Source organism: Oryctolagus cuniculus, chromosome 12, assembly GCF_051225735.1.
Source record: "Oryctolagus cuniculus isolate XC-2025 breed Fujian yellow rabbit chromosome 12, ASM5122573v1, whole genome shotgun sequence".
NCBI classification, from domain to species: domain Eukaryota; kingdom Metazoa; phylum Chordata; class Mammalia; order Lagomorpha; family Leporidae; genus Oryctolagus; species Oryctolagus cuniculus.
In genome coordinates this window covers 83,324,929-83,339,377 of record NC_142878.1, presented here as the reverse complement: position 1 = coordinate 83,339,377, position 14,449 = coordinate 83,324,929, and the positions used below count along the sequence as shown (strand labels likewise).

General features: G+C 44.4%; 1 long non-coding RNA gene across 5 annotated transcripts in view; it reads left to right on the top strand.

Moving 5' to 3' along the window:
- Nucleotides 1-14,449, top strand: part of LOC149123130 (uncharacterized) — a 155,801-nt gene that overhangs the window by 25,530 nt on the left and 115,822 nt on the right. For all 5 annotated transcript variants that reach the window (XR_016218217.1, XR_016218215.1, XR_016218218.1 and 2 more), the window contains exon 2: nucleotides 5,788-5,866. This is a non-coding gene — a long non-coding RNA (uncharacterized LOC149123130). The remainder of the gene's footprint in view (nucleotides 1-5,787; nucleotides 5,867-14,449) is intronic.

Sequence of the window (14,449 nt, the reverse complement as noted above, 5' to 3'; positions counted from 1 at the left end):
CGGCGCCAGCCAGAAAGCATTTTTTGAGAAGCAGAGTGACACACACACACACACACACACACACACACACACGGTGGGTGGGGAACACTCTGATTCACTTGTATACTCCCCAAACACCTGGAGCGTGATTGCTGACCAAGATTGGGAGCTGGGAACTTGATAAAAGTCTCCCATGTGAATGGCAGGGACCCAGTTAATGGAGCCATCACCACTGCCTCCCAGGTTCTGCATTAGCAGGAAGCTGGAGTCGGGAGCCAGAGCTGGGTATCAATCCCAGACACTTCAAAATGAGATGCAGGTGTAGTAACCGCTAGGCTAAACACCTGCCCCAGCTCCTAATTTTCTTTAAAGGGGCCCAACCCCAGAGCTTTTGCATTCTGTGAATGTAACTTTCTTCTCTTTTCTCTTTTCCTACCCCTCAGTATTCCACTCCACTTGGCCATCTCTTTCATTCTCTGCCTTCTGTTTCTCCCTTTCTTGTTGAGAAGACATCTGAAAGTATACATCAGGTTGTTCCTTTAGACTGAAGAGCTCACAAAAACTAGGAAGAAGTGCGAAGATGGACATTGGAGATGGTTTGGAAAATTTGACACAATTGGACACTTTGTCTTAAATATCCAAAATGCATCCAGTATTATTTTTTGAAAGATTTACTTATTTATTTGAAAGGCAGAGTTACAGAGTGCAAGGGAAAGACAGAGAGTGAGAGATCTTCCAACAGCTGGTTCACTCCCCAAATATCCACAACCACCAGCAGTGGGCCAGGCTGAAACCAGGAGCCTGGAACTCCATCTAGGTCTCCCATTTGAGTGGTAGGGGCCCAAGCATTTGGAGCATCTGCTGCTGTTTGCCCAGGTGCATTAGCAGAGAGCAGGATTGGAAGTGGAGCAGCTGGGACTTGAATCAGGGCACTCATATGGGATGCTGGTGTTGCAGGTGGTGGCTTAACCTCCTGTACTACCTTGCCAACCCCTCCCACTATTATATTTAAAGGTTCCAGTTTATTTTTCCAAAGCTTTCCTTGCTGCTGGTAGGTTTTGTGGCCTAAGTCCTTTTAGAGAACATGAGGTTGTCTCTCTAGCAAATGAACTGAGGTCATTTTGTCATGCATATGTTTTTAGTAGTTCCAACAGTGAAAGGATGTGGTCAGAACCTGAAGCTCTGGAGGCTTCCCTTCCACTGAATTCCAGAACCTTGGAGCTATCCAGTTCTGAAAGGATCCAATAAAGCCAGCACCTCACCTGGAGTTTTCACACAGAACCAGGAGCCTGCTCATGGCCTCAGGAACTCATTTGCTTTATCACTCTTGCTGTTATACGGCCCAGAATTTTCCATTCCCTAGAGATGGGAATTTGTTGTTATCAAGGATGTCTTTCTATTAACGACTCTTCTCTTTCCTTGATAAGTTCTGATTTCTTTTATTTCCTCGTGCTTCATGATTTTCAGTTTCAGAAAGCATCTATTAGTCCTACCTGGGTTGGACCTTCCATTTTATTCTAACAGGTCATGGACGGGACTTGAGGTATGGTCTAACTCATCTTTCCCTCATCCCTGAACTGTCTCTGCAACTTCCCCTTGCCTAGGGTTTTCCAGCACAGAACTGCTCATATATGGTGACTGGGCACTCAGTATCTTCCGATGCACTCCATTTCATCTCTGGGTCAGTCTGATTGTGACAATATTCTTCTCTGTGTTGGCTTTAAATCTGTTGCTTATTAATGACCCATTAATACTAAGATTGTGACAATTCATTGGGATAATGAATACAATGTGTTTAGTGTCCAGTCTGGAGCAGAGCAAGAACACAATGTAGGACAGTTGCTTTCTTTTTTTTTAAAATTTATTTATTTGACAGGTAGAATTACAGACAATGAGAGGGAGAGACAGAGAGAAAGGTCTTCCTTCCATTGGTTCACTCCCCAAACGGCTGCAACTGATGGAGCTACGCTGGAGCCAGGTGCTTCTTCCTGGTCTCCGATGCGGGTGCAGGAGCCCAAGCACCTGGGCCATTTTCCACTGCTTTCCCAGGCCATAGCAGAGAGCTGGATTGCAAGAGGAGCAACCAGGACTAGAACCGGCCCCCATATGGGATGCCAGCGCCGCAGGTGGAGGATTAACCTAGAGCGCCACAGCACCGGCCCCAGACAGTTGCTTTCATTGTTGTTATTTCTGGTTCTAGTTCTGTTCCTTGGGGTTGTCACATGAACCAATTCTACATGGAAGCCTCTTTCATAATTGAAAACCAAGATTGCTTCTCCTTGATCCTTGGTCCCTCTCCCAACATTTTAGACGAAATATTTCTCATTAAAGTGAGTCATTCTGGGGCGGCGCTGTGGCACAGTGGCACAGTGGGTTAAAGCCCTGGCCTGAAGTGCCAGCATCCCATATGGGTGCCGGTTCTAGTCCTGGCTGCTCCTCTTTCAATCCAGCTCTCTGCTATGGCCCGGGAAAGCAATAGAAGATGGCCCAAGTCTTTGGGCCCCTGCACCTGCGAAGGAGACCTGGAAGAAGCTCCTGGCTCCTGCCTTTGGATCGGTGCAGCTCTGGCCATTGCGACCATCTGGGGAGTGAACCAGTGGATGGAAGATCTCTCTCTCTGTCTCTACCTCTTTCTGTAACTGTCTTTCAAATAAATAAAATAAATTTTTTAAAAAATAGAGTCATTCCTTATGTAACACCTTAGGCTCTTCACTGTTCTGTCACTTGTCTCAAACAAGCTGTGGTTTATTCTTCCAGTGAAAGCAGCATTCATGAAGGGCATGGTATGGGGTAGATTCTAATTTGTGTGGAGTGTGGCAGCTGTTAGTGGAGCCCACATCACATTATCTTTTCTGGCAGCTAAGTGACATGGGTGCTTTCTGCCAGACTATCCAATCTCTGCTCCTTTTGAAAGAGGATATACTTAGTCTACTTTTTTCCCACCAAAGACACTCAATTTTCTCATAGCTAAATAACAGCTTTTTGAACACCTGCAACTTATTATTCCAGCTTTCAAAGATTCCTTTTGGCTCCACCCACACTGCAATATGTTTTGGGATCACAGAAATGGCTTTGTATGTTTTATGAGTGGAGTTTTATTTTTGGAAACCCTAGGTTTCTGTACGATATGGAGACTGATGGAAGGAGACGAAAGAGTTACTTCCAACTAAATTAGACAGTGAAATGGAAACAGAGAGGTAGGCAAACACAACAGACTGAGTGACGGTGACCATAAATTTACACATATCATGAACACTTGAAAAAGCCTAGTTATTCCTGTAGAATGCAGTTACAAGCCCTGAATTTAAATTACCAAGCAACAGAGCATTTGTGTAGGAACTGAAGATGCTCCCTGAAGGGACTGTTACAGGATCAGATGAGGCCACACATGGGAAAAGCTTTGCAAGAAGCCAGAAACCTAGTAGAGAATCCATAAAAATTTGATAGCACACTTGCCTTCTCTTTGTTCTATCTCTAACTCTGGGTTTTGGTCTTTATCTTTTTTTTTTTTTTTTAACACATGTGTTTATCTGAAAGGCAGAGTTACAGAGAAAGAGAGAGGGAGAGAGAGTGCCCATCTATCCACTGGTTCACTCCCCAAATAACTGCAATAGCCAGGACTAGGCCAGGCTGAAGCCAGGAGCCAGGAGCTTCATGTGGGTCTCCCACGTGAATGCAGGGGCCCGAAGACTTGGACTATCCTGCTGCTGCTTTCTCTGGTGCACTAGCAGGGAGCTGGATTGGAAGTGGAACAGCGGGGACTTGAACAGACACCCATATGGGATGCTGGCACTGCAGGCTGTGGCTTTACCCGTTAAGCCACCATGCCAACTCCTGGTCTTTATCTTTTCCCTTCATATTCCTGTAGATAATTACATCTAGTTCCCCAGATGTTCTAACTTCTCTCATTCCCAACATCTAGCCTATTGTTTTATGCACAGACCTACATAGCCTCATTCTGCCTCTCCTTCTCCGTCTTCCTAGGCTAAAGGTCCTAAGACTGAGCCTACCAGACTCCACATCTTTTCCTGCACTCCGTCAGCCTTTCTCAGGATTTGCCCTGGATCCCTGCCTTTCTTGCTGCAGCCTCCTTGTTAGACTTGGCAGGTGCCAACCGGGCTGCCCGCTGATCTTCTCTGGCCTTCTGCGTATCTGGGACTTGCTTTTCTCATCTGTGAAGTGGCACCTGAAAACCAATAACACCACAAGAGCATGTGATGAGCTTTAAGTGAGCTGATGAACATCAGCTGTCTGAAACAGTGGCTCTGAAGGAGAAGCCACTCAAGGATGCCATGATTAAAACGATCACCTTCTTAATTAAGTCTCTTTTTGCAGATTGACTGACGAGCAGTTTGCGTGAAGTATCCAAGCCTCTGTTCGAACTCATGCTGTAGATTTCTGATGAGGAACGCAGGGATGATTAGGTTAATTCATTTTAGCCCCATGGTAACCTGATTGTCACTTGTGTGGAGAGCTGAGAGAGGAAGCCCCGAAGTGTTCATTCTGTCTCACTCCCCTGTAACCATCACTTTGGTAGTTGACAGCTGCCAGGAGCAGGGCTCGTGGGTCCCCTGAGCCTTATAGCAGCACACCTTGTTGTTGTTACTCGTGATTCTGCCTGTCAATAAGAAGAGTGGTAATGATGGTAACTTCAGTGCCTGAGCCATGTACTATGCGGCAGGTATTGTATTAGGGCTTGGGAATAAGAGAATGAATGAGACAGTCTACATAAAATTCCTGCCTCAGTGCACGGCACACAGTAGGTGTTCAGTAAAACAGACGATGAGCGGGAGCATTGAAGTGCCTTCCAAGAAGATCCTTCGGATTCTTGCCTTCAGGAAGACAACCCTTCCCACCTTCAGTTTCTGTTTTCTTCAATCACCTACTTCTAACAAATGAATTTTAATTGTTAAGCAAATTAGTTATTTTCAAATTGCTTTGAAAATAGGGAGGTTATATGTTGTACCAATCAGACTTGGAGCTGTCTCCTTGTTAGAACACAGCAGTACTAACACTGGAGCCATGCCCTGTGTATGCTGTGTGTGTGTTGCATGTGAAGTAATGTAAAATTAGTAAACACTCTTGATTAGCTTAATTCGTGCTTGTATTATTTGTTGTGGCTTTAATTTCAGTGTTGAATGAAATAGGTGGCAAATATCTTAGGGACATAAACACTTTCTGTCTCTTAGTATCTGTTTGCTAAATTACCTATTCTACTATATCCAGTGGCCTGTGGTTCCTGCAGAAGTTAATGCCCCCATTGAAAGTGAGCAACTTTATTCCTGAGCCTTCCACATTGGAAGGATCAGCCCTAATTTTTTTTGAATTACTTAAGGATGTGAAAAATATCTTTATTTTCTATTTGATGACACTTCTAGGTAATGTGAGGAATTATAGAATAATACCTTAGCTTGGAAAGGATTCTACTCCAAAATAAAATCAAGTCAGATTCTCAGCTGTTGCCTGTTAAGTGCCAGTTTGACATTCGAAATGATCTGAACTTAGTGATTTGGAGAACCCCACAACCAGCAGCTATAACTTTCATCCACTCAAAACCCATTTGGCCATGACTGATGAAGAAGCTCATTTTGTTTGGGAGGATTGAATCTGAGCGACTAAGGATGAAAACCTAAGACCGAATGATGGAGTGTCTGCTGTGCAACTTCGAGATCCAAATCTGTGTTCCCTTTGAATAAACACTCTCACTTCTCAGCATTTTTTTTCCTTGGGAAATTTAGGACAGAAGGAAAACAAACTCATGTGAGGAAATGGTAGAAGTAAGATTAATAAATATTCTTTTGGTTTTAGGAGGCAGCTTCCTGCAGTGGCCAACTGCATGATGTTGGAGTTGAGTCCTGCTCTACCCTTCATGGCGGTGTGATCTTGGGTAAGCTGCCCACTGGTTTTTGGCCTCGGTCTCCTCAGTTATAAAATGAAGCTGGAAACCGTGCCTCTTCCAGAAGGCCAGTATGATGATGAAGGGGCTGCCCCACCCGACAGGCTCAATAGCAAAGCAGCACCAGGCAAAAGTAGAAGGTGCCACTCTGGAAAACCTGCAAGGTGGGAGGCGGATTCACTCGGAAAGTTGTGGATGTTAACTCCAGCTCTCCTTTTGTACCTAATTTTGGAATTCACTGTGATGAAGCCTTCCCACATTCCCTGGTTTTATAAAACCTGGATTGTCCCTTGTCAAGCCCTCCTCACATGTGGTCCTATTATTCCTCCTACTTTGGTGCTGACTTCAGAATTCATCATTGCAAAGAATGCTTTTAATAACTGTTAAAAAATAAGGCATTGTTTTTACAGCATCAGTATGATGTATGTTATGATAGAGCTTTCCCATGCAGGAATTATCTCGAGGGAGAAGAATTAATTTGTCTCCACACATATATTAAACAATGGATTTATTTCTGCCAAGGAGAGCAAGGGGGGTGGAAGCTTCCTTGATGAGATTTAATTATTTGTAGACTGATTCACTGATGAATATCACCTGGTGTTAGAGCAATAAATACACTGAAATGAGATACATGGTAGTTATTGAATGCTTTTGATCATAACAGTTATGTGAACCTCTCATTGTGTTTGGTTGACTTGGTGAGCTTGTCTTTTTCGAAGTCTTTATCTGTTGGTCAGATCTGGAAAAGCCTTGTGTCTTCTTTAAGGAATAAGGGAATGGGCCATGCTAACTGGGACTGAGAGGGAAAAGTATCAAGACAGAAGCATCTAAGAGGTTTTGGGTAGAATGGTGTGAGAAACATGGCACACAATGGTTATTTCTTTCCAGTAGGAAGCAGACCTTTTCCTAGAGGGAAGAAGGAATTCTGTTAAGGGGGTATTAATGGAACAAAGCTTTATACATATTAAAGCTTTATTCTTATTAGGGAGGTGTAAACATTATCAGGGGCCAAGTAGGACTTATTTCCACAAAACTCATGGGAAATGTTTAAGCTCTAATGTCTTAGTGGTTGAAGAACTGAGGTTTGATCTAATGATGGCATCTGAGAGGTGGCTCTGGTGACAGGTGTTTATTAGGTCACGAGATGTGCCCTCAGAGGGTAGTTCTGTGGACGGGTTAGTTATGATGAGTGAGTTTGGCCTGGCTTTTCTCTCTGCTTCCTGCCTCACCTGCGGATGGTTCCTACAGTTGCTGTGGCCGGCTTCCTCCACACACTTCTGGGCCATGGGCCAGCAATCCTGAACCCTCCGAACTGGAAGCTGAACTAATCCTTTTCTCTCTCGAGAAGCTCCTTTTGGATATTCCAGTTGAAGTGATGAAAAGTGTGCTCATACACACAGTTTGCCTCTCTCACAGATGAGGGGGAGGGCCTGAATGTTTGCAGGCTGAGTACAGTACAAGACGGAGCAATTTGAAATGAGGGTGAGAAGAAAAAAACCACACTGCTTCCTCGCAGCCTCCAAAGCTGAGGCTGATTTTGGGTAAACACGGATGTCGCTCCCCCTCTTCGCGGAGGAACGACACAGGACCCTGCGTTGTTCTTTTGCCTGCTCGGCCCTCCCCGGGTTGGCTACCAACCCTTCCACCTCCGTGGAAGGGCAGTTCCCCCTGCCACTTTCCCCACTTCCGCGGGGGAGCGGCACACCGCCGGCCGGCTCTCTCAGGGGCTGCACAGGTGTTCCTTCAGATAGATGTTCCTGGTGCATGTTGTCTCTCTCCTCCTTTATAGTCCTCTTCTGCCAATCCCAACTCTGCTACCCACACGCCGAGTATGCTGCTCTCCTCCAATCAGGAGCAGGATCAGCTCCTGCAGGTCATCACTCAAGTTGGCGAGAGGCAGCTGCGTAGAAGTTGTTACTCCCTTCTCAGTGCCATATTGTGGGAGAGCAGATGCATAGAATAAGTCTTAATTCCAGTAACAGTCTAGTCCGAGTTGCTCCCCACAACGGACAATCAAATTAAGATTTTAGTGGGTTCAGAGGCTAATTTCACTAAGCTGGAGAGTATAGTCCACTTCTGAGTACCACCACAAAGGGACAGTAAGGGCTCAGTGAGTAACTGGCAGTGGAGAAAACCCTTGTGGTTGCCAGGGGCCGAAGTGGCCAAGGGCATCTTGTCTTGGGAGGGGACTGAGCCAGCACTTGACTAGGATGGAGGGGGGAGTTAATGCTGGGCCTGTCCAACAAGGCTGTGAGCCTACATCAAAGAAAGGCATCTTCGTGGTAATGGATTACATTACTTGAGAATTCAGTACGTGTTCTAATGCTTTGTGATTTCTTCTCTTGAGTGATTCATATTCATTTCATTTATTAGTTACTTAGTGTTATTGGTTTATTAACTCACAGTATACATTTTATTAGTGATGGTAAATACTGTGACTTTTTTTTTATTGGTGTATGTAATTCACATGTCTCCTGAAGTGACAAGAGTTTCTGTTGAAGGTGCATTTAGAATTCTTTGATAATTATAAAATCTGAGAGATGATGAGGTAAAATTCCTGGTTGGGAGAAAAACCTGATTATTTTGCTGATACTGCAAGTGATGGAGAGTGGCTACTATAACTCCTGGCGGACATGCACCCACCTCTTTGCTGGCTGTGGAAGAAAATAACTGAAGAATTTGCCTCATTTTTAATTCCCCAACTGGTAACTGAACACATCCTTGGGTGGGCTGGAGTAGCTTGTACAGCTGTAGGAACTGATGGCACGCTTCCCTTTCCATCCCTACGTTCAGTGACACCATGTTTTCTGCCTGGATAGCAGTGTTCACGCCATGGGAACTGGCAATATCCCTGCTCCCCTCATCCTCAGAGAGCTCACTGTTCAGTGTTTTCCAGCACAGCAGAGCACTGTGCTAGGCACTTTAGGGGAAATGGGAGTAACATAATTCTCATCCATAAAGGTCTTATGATTTAGTAGAAGGAATTGATGAGGATGGAGGTGATGGTGGTAGTGATAACACTACCTATTGATGACTTACCATGCTCTCTTAGAGCTTTGCAGGTATTTGATCAGTTGGTCATTATAAAAACCCTACTAGGTGGGAGCCTATGATAATTGCTATTTTTTTTTTTTAACATGAGGAAACTAAGGCTCCAGGAAGGTTCAGTAAGTTGGTCATTATTTCAGCTGGGGATGGCGAATTTGGTGCTCAAGTCCAGGCAGTCTGATTAAGTATTTTTAGGGCAGTGAGAAGGAATGAGGTGTTTAAAAAGAAATTTACAGAAAGAGCTGTTGTGGGAAGTCAAGGAGGGAGAAGCTGACTCTGGAGCCCGGTGGGTGAACTTGGGGTGGGCTTGGATTTCAGTGGGAATGGAGGCGGTGAGAAAGGCTGTGTTGAAGTGTGGCAGAGATGGAGGATACAAGGGCATGTGCTCAGTCAGATAAGTCATGTGCTCTGGCTGCATTCAGAGCCCACAGGGCTGAGAGAGGGAATTGAAGCTGCAAGAGTAGGCTGGCCATATCGGGGGAGGTGCTGAACCCCAAGCCAAGGCATCACGCTTTATTGGTGTCTTCCCAATGGGCCTTTAAGCTGACATAAACTAGCCCAATGAATGTATCCCAATGATTGATAATTCAGACGTCCTGCTGTCCCTACCAATGAGATAATACAGCATTCCTTTTTATGATATCCAGCTGATCTTTTGAGCGCTGAAGGACATTCCTTCGAATGGCTGATGGAGGTCATTTCATTATCTGTCTGACATCATCTCCTAGGTTTGTTATGACTCAAAGGCAATGAATCTCCTGCTGGTAGCTGGGCTTCTGAATTCCTTCAGGATGAAGCACGCCTTTGGTACACAGATCCCTAATTATTGGAGGCCAGGTGTAGAGTAGTGCCTGTTGTGCCTTGGTAGTCTGCATTGGTTAGAGTCACTGCAATTCGACATGATCTGTAAATTGTTAGACTTTAAATTCCTGGAGGCAAGAACTATATTTTTCTGGCTTTTCATTGTCATCCTACTACCCAGCAGTTTCTGAGGAGTGGTGGACTGTCATTAAACATTGTTTGACGTGAATATTGCGTTATCTCCTCAGGCTGCATGGATTGCACTAGAAAAATGTCAGGGGCCGTACTTCGGGTTTTGTATTCGTTAGAAATTTGCTGAAGAATTTAAGAAAAGAACCAATTTCTCATTCGTTTGTGTATTTGTGTGGTTTATTCCTAGAGATAGCAGCAGGATCTGAGGCAGGTGATTTTTATGTTATTTTTAAAAGCAATGTGGGCTCAGATGGAAAAAATTTAAAAATCACTTTGTTCAGATCCTGAGTATCTCTTCCATCCTACTGTATGCTCAGTTTTGGGAGACCTTCCAGATGGATCGCCTCCTCACCTTGCCTGCTTCACCTGTTCCTGTCTCACATGATCGTTGGCTTTATCCATTCCTCAGTACCCACTGGGTGCTGTGGCTGTTCTAGTTAGACTCACTTTTCCAGGGTTGGCTTTAGCACCCCCTTGAGGCCATGTTGTCCTTGCCACTCAATCCCTGAGATAGGAGAGGCTGATGTTTTGGTCTCCGCCTTGTTACCTGCCCTGACTACATTGGGTGGACCCACTTTTCATTAGGCATCAAAGGCAGGTTGCTTGGAACTCAAACACAATCCCAAAACCCACCAGAGAATGTGCTTTGCCATTCCCTAATCATGGGTTCTTTCCCAGATGGCAACAAGGAGGAAATGCTGTGCCAAACTATGAGATTTACCCAGACTACTTAATACTAACTGGATGGGCAGCTCATTGATGTGCTAGTTAAAGGGTTTGGCACAATTCCCAAATCCCAGCCTCCAGTCTCATTTCTTGTACATTTAAAAAATGTTATGTGTTTATTTGAGAGAGAGAGAGAGAGAGAGAGAGAGAGAGAGAGAGACAGACTGTTTGCTGGCTTTTTTACTTCCAAAATAGCAGCAAAAGCCAGTACCAAGCTGCAGCGAAGCCAGAAGCCGGGAACTCAATCCAGTTCTCCCACGCAGGTGGCAGGAACTCAGTTACTTTAGCCATCTCCCCTGCCTCTCAGGGTCTGTATTAGCAGGAGTCAGGTGTAGAATCCAGGCATTCTGCTGTGTGACATGGGTATCTTAACTGCTAAGCTAAATGTCTACTCCTGTGTACATTTTACCATCCTCCCAAGTTTTGGGAGGAGACTTTTGATATCCACGTTTCTCCTTCATGTGCAGAGAAACACCTGCGGTCACCAAAATTCTGAACTTGAACATATGGGTTTGTAGGACTCCTGCCCCTTCTTCAGTGTTTCTTGTTTCTTGAGGAAAGATGCTCACTAAAGAAGACATTGTGCTTTAAGTAGAATGATCAGTAAGTTCGGGTTTCAGAAAACATTCTTGTCAAATAGCAATAGAAAATTAACACAGTAGTCTTTGTTGTAGTTTTGTCTGTTACGATCCTGTTTATAATTACAGCCACATTTGGAGAGAGGAGAGTGGCGTGGTTATACCTGAAGTGGCAGGTGTGTGAAGGGGGAAGGTTGAGGAAATTAGTTACTTGCATCAGCTTAGATGGAATGCAATGCTTCATCCTAAATGCATCTGTATTACCAAAGTTGCCCATCTTTTCACATTCTCACCTGTTCCCTAGTTCTACTGTAGCCTTAGGTGTCAACAAACTCATGTTAATTATTCAGTGGCCACTCTATGATTTTGAAGCCGTTGGTCATTCCCCTTTCATTCACCAGCTTCTCAGACCAGAGGGTCCTAAAATTTTTTTAGCCTACCAGGCCCCCCTACCAGGCTCCTCTCTTTTCCTCTAATCACCCTCCTCAGGACTTTTTCTGAGGCTCTTCCTTTCTTGCAGCTCTTCTTGTTGGGATTTCCAGGTGACACCATAGTTTCCCTGCTCATCTTGAGGTAGTTTTGAGCTATAAATGCAATATTCACGTCCCAGTGTCTTTAATGCATCCCTAGGAGAGATAGGAGACACATACTCATGATCATCACATCTTTGGAGCAGAGGTTTTTCAGAAAAAAGACTTTACCAAGACTTCCCATTCTTATAGTATCTAAGTTATGTGTCAGGAAAAAAAAGGAGCTTCAGGAAATGAGTTTCATGCAAGCTATCTAGCTGAGTAAGGTAGATAAAGGCAGCACTTGTCTAGACTTGACCCTTGAAGCATTCCTGAGCAAACTACCAGAAGGAGTTCTTTGAGTGTGTAACTCTGCATTGTTCCTTGGCTATTTGCTGTAGGTTCAGATAAAATCGGGATTGGGGTTGCATTGCAGCTTCATGGCTTCTTATTATTCAGTAGCTTAAGATATTTACAAGTAGGATATTTTATTCATCTGAGGTAGAAGCTTGCTCTAGCTCCTGGGGATGGATTGGGATGCCAGCTAAGAAAGCTTAAAGCCTCTGCTGGATCTTCCAACTCCCTTGGGCACAAGGGAAGTGTGGCCAGCAAGCTTCTGGTTTGAACTGGGGAGGGAAGAGCCGAGTTTTTGCTTTGGAGTATTGAGTGATAGATAATTCTTCTCTTTCCTTCAAGCTTCCTTCTTCAATTAATGTAAATACTTTAATGGGATATGATTTCCCTAATAGACAACACTGATAGTAACAGGGCTGGGACTGAGCCCAATGGTTCCTGTAACGTGTTTAATTTCTGATGACGCTGTTAAATGTGGAGGAAAATTAGTCACATTTAGAGCCATCTGTTTCCCAAAGGGGTTAAAATGTGGATTGTCTCCTGTCTAAAAATTTATTGCTGATGATAACAGTCATGGTGTCAAATTATTCTTTTTATTCCCTTTTTTTGTTTTTTTTTTTTTTTTTTGCTGTAAATGTACTTTTTTTTGTTGTTGTTGTTCCAGGGAAGTGGGATTTAAAAATGTCAAAGGATATTCTTCAGGTGCCTTAGCCATTATGTACATAAAACAATCTAAATTCTTACTCTCCAATCTTCATTCCATATACCTCATCTTCCATTTAGATGCAGTTACAATTTGGAAATTGTAGTTATGAAAATATATGAAATCTTCAACTGTTGTTGATGGAACAAGGACACAAGCCTCAGCCTTTTTTTTTTTTTTTTTGAGATTTATTTTTATGTATTTGAAAGACAGAGTTACAGAGAGAGATAGAGACAGAGAGAGAGAGGTCTTCCATTTGCTGGTTCACTCCCTAGATGGCCGCAATGGCCGGAACTGTGCCAATCTGAAGCCAGGAGCCAGGAGCTTCTTCCAGGTCTCCCACATGGTGCGGGGGCCCAAGGACTTCGGCCATCCTCCACTGCTTTCCCAGGCCACAGCAGAGAGCTGGATTGGAAGAGGAGCAGCCAGGATTAGAACCGGTGCCCATATGGGATGCTGGTGCTTCAGGCCAGTACTCGAAGCCTCAGCCCTTTTAGGTTCTTGTTCCTCCTGCCTTCTTTTAAGAGACCAGTTCAGTCCCACACCCTGTATTGTTTCCCACCCCACCCCCTGCATTCTTCCCCAGGTTTGGAAGCCAGTGGGCCAAACTTGAAGAACCATATGGAGAAGCTCATCTCTGCCTACTGCCTCACTCCCCCCCCCCCCCCCCCCGCAAGATACTAAAGGGCCCAGGCTGCTGGGCTCTGGGCTTCTACCACGTGGTCAGTCTGTGCACACGCTGGCAGTTAGTTGACCTCTGCAAGTTTATTTTCTTTGAATAAATTCCATCTGACTGCGAGTTCATACCCTCTCTCCTCTCTGTTCTGCACCTGTTTTCCTTACATTTTGGTGCCCTGTGTGAGGAGGTACCATTCTTCACTCTTCCTTACAGTTGCAAATATTGAATGATCAATAAAACCTTGAAGAATGAATTGGGAGGGCTCTACCCAATATGTGATGACTTAGACATTTTATTTCCTAGGTGTTGGTGTTGGGGGAGTGGAAAGGGGAGACAGCAGTGGAGACAGACCCTTAAATGGATAAATACCTTTCATGAGAATGAAAAAAACAGTAATTAAAGCTGACAATTGCCAACTTTGGTCAGTGTTTCCATTTTTTGCCATCAGAATGGGCATCTATAGAGAGGAGACATGAGTATCCAAACCTGCTAATAGCTGAAAGTTTTAGAAAGCTCACTAGCAGTATTTGTTCACATAATATTTTTCTTTAGGGACAAAGAAGTCTTCCATTCGGGATTGTGCATGGTGTGCTTTATTTTTGAGGGGTCACTGGGATCTTTGTAGGCTTTCATAGTGTCACACTACTCCCTGATGGGTTTCTGTAGGAAAATCAGACTCAAATTCTTCTTTCTTACATGGCTGCAGATATGCAAATCTGCCCTTAGAGTGAATCAGTTGAAAACTGCTCTGCAGTGCTCACACAAGGGAGGAAGATTTACCAGCTCCACCTTCTGTCTGTCTGCTTCAGGACACTGCTCCTTCTCAGTAACACAAGTTAACAAACAAGCAAATAAATAAACAAGGATGGGCCTTTGGCTTAATGGTTAAGACCTGGCTGGGGACCTTTGCATCCCATATTGAGATCCTGGTTTCAGTTTTGCTGTGCTTCCAAGTCGTGCTTCCGCTGATGTGCCCCCTAGGAG